This window comes from Gobio gobio (genome assembly GCF_949357685.1).
Source record: "Gobio gobio genome assembly, chromosome: 9".
Lineage (NCBI taxonomy): Eukaryota > Metazoa > Chordata > Actinopteri > Cypriniformes > Gobionidae > Gobio > Gobio gobio.
The window spans coordinates 43890918-43893640 of NC_137115.1; positions in this window are offsets into that span (position 1 = coordinate 43890918).

Sequence of the window (2723 nt, forward strand, 5' to 3'; positions counted from 1 at the left end):
ACTCCCATTATTTTTCCTGCAACCTTTACCAAATTGCTTATTTGAGCTCTCGTTTTCACCGTCAAGTTCCCAAACCAAATAATAATTCCATAACGCAAGACAGACTCAATTGTAGCCTTATAAAAAATATACATAATATTACTACTGACTCCAAATAATCTTAGCCTTCTTAAAAAGTGTAGGCGCTGATGGACTCTTGAACAAACATTTTGGACATGTGTGTGCCATTTGAGCTCACTGTCAATGTGGACTCCCAAATATTTATAAGAAGCCACCTGTTTAATCTCCTGACCATGGATGACAACAGAGCTCCTGTCACCCACTGATCTGGGATCTATAATAACCTCTTTTGTTTTTTCAACATTGATCAGGAGGTGATGAGCATCACACCAGCCTGTAAACTCCTCCACCGCTGCTTTATACTCATCAGTGCTGGAATCTTTTGTTAACAAGTTCACAATTGCCGTATCATCTGAGAATTTCACTACGAATTGATGTAATTGATGACTGGAGCAGTCATTAGTGTATAAAGTAAAAAGGAAAGGCGAACTTACGCATCCCTGTGGGGCCCCTGTACTACTTACTGCCACATCAGATAATACAGAGTTGATTTTTACTTGTTGTGTCCTATTTATCAAGAAAGAATGATACCAAGATATTAAAGAAGAATTAACATTTAAATTATATAGTTTCTCCAGCAAAATATGCGGTTGAATCGTATTAAACGCAGAACTAAAATCTATAAAAAGCAACCTAGCATAAGCAGCTGGACTTTCCAGATGCCTCAAAACAAGGTGCATTAATGTTGAAATAGCATCATTGGTACCACGGTTACTTTTATAGGCAAACTGATAGTGATCTAAAGATGGTTCCACTTGTCTTCGCAGCTCTCCTACAACAATCTTTTCCAAAGATTTCATGACATTAGATGTCAAGGCCACCGGCCTATAGTCATTATTGTCCTGAGGAGAAGAATTTTTAGGAGTTGGAATTATAATTGATTTTTTCCAGAGCTCTGGTATTTTATGTGAATCAAGTGAGAGCTGAAAAAGGCTATGCCAGGCTGGTGTGAGCTCCTCAGCAAACGTCTTTAAAAGAAAACATGACATTCCATCAGGTCCTGTTGCTTTGTTAAAATGCAAATTTTTAAAAACCCTTATAACAGTACCTGAATCTATTAATATTCTATCATTACCACTATTATGATTTATTTTATCTAATATTTCACTGCATTCTTTAGAAGTATCAGTCTCAAATCTCATGTAAAACTCATTCAGTTCATTTGCTTTTTCCCTTTCGTTGCAGGCTACCATTGGTTTCCTTTTTGGAGCCATGTTAGTCATTCCCCGAATTGAGTTCCACAGTCCTTTTGTGTCTGATTTTAGCAGATGTTGTTCAGCCCGATCCTTATATTGTATCCTCGCTGACCTCAGTTGCCGGTTAAGGTCTTTTTGTGCTGACCTCAGTCCCACAACATCCCCCGACTTGAAGGCAACTTTTTTCAATTTTATAGAATCTTTAATCCCCCGTGTAATGTACGGTTTATTGTTCGGATATGACCTCACAACTTTTTGAGGTATAATTGAGTCCACACAAAAGGAAATATATGCCGTGATTGATTCAGTGGCCATGTTTATATCTGCATCCTGATAAAAAATGTCCCAGTCTGTACCAAGAAAACATCCTTTCAGCTCCTCTATACTGTCATTGGACCACACCTTTACCACCTTGGGTGCTGGTTTGTGGGACTTAAAAACTGATCGGTAAGTAGGGAGCAGATGGATAACGTTGTGATCTGAGTTACCTAGGGGGGGTTTGGCTTTAGCAACATATGCATCCTTAATGTTACCATAACACTTATCAAGAGTATTATCTTTCCTCGTAGCACACTTTATATATTGAAAAAACCCTGGTAAGGACCTAAAGCAAACTTGTAGAAAGAGATAACACATTTTGTTTCTATAATGAGCTTCTACTTTTCATTTATGTATTTAGCATTTAGGATTTAGGATTAACATCACGAATGTTTACACTGTCCATTTTTTGTGAGCAAACCGTTCCTTTGATTAAATAGCCAATAGCAGAAATGTTACGAATAACTTGTAACTACATTGCGTCTTGATTTATGGGGCACACACAAAGTTTACGATTTTTTATTATTAGTATTAAACTCAACCAAAAGGTGTAAAGGATTTAAGCATTGTTTAATGCAAATGCAAATTATATGTGGGCTTGACATTGTGACTTATGTGCAGTTTGTTGCAGCCATGATTCATCTTACATAGTTATGAAATTACAAGACTAAATAAAAACACTGCAGCATGTAATATGACACGATTGAATGCCAGAGTGCACGTGAGTACGAATGTAGAAATGTGAAAACATGACACAATATATGAATTGTTTACTCTTGTTATTTGAAACAAAGTGTTCGAAAGAACCGATTCTTGGAAATGACTCATCAGCTGACGAAAAGGATTTTCTGGAAAATGTACCAATACCATTTTGTTTAATCAATAAACACATTTATGAATGGTATAAATTGATAAATCGATCAAACGAGTGCGTTTCGTTCCGGGAGATCTTGTCGCTTATGTTTGATGCCATGTATTCCATTCAAACAGCGTGAAATCGCGTAATCCTCGCGCTAATTTTTAAACTACTGAGGGATTCCTAAGCATTTGAACAAACACACGTCCTGGTCACGTGCCAAGGCTCCGATC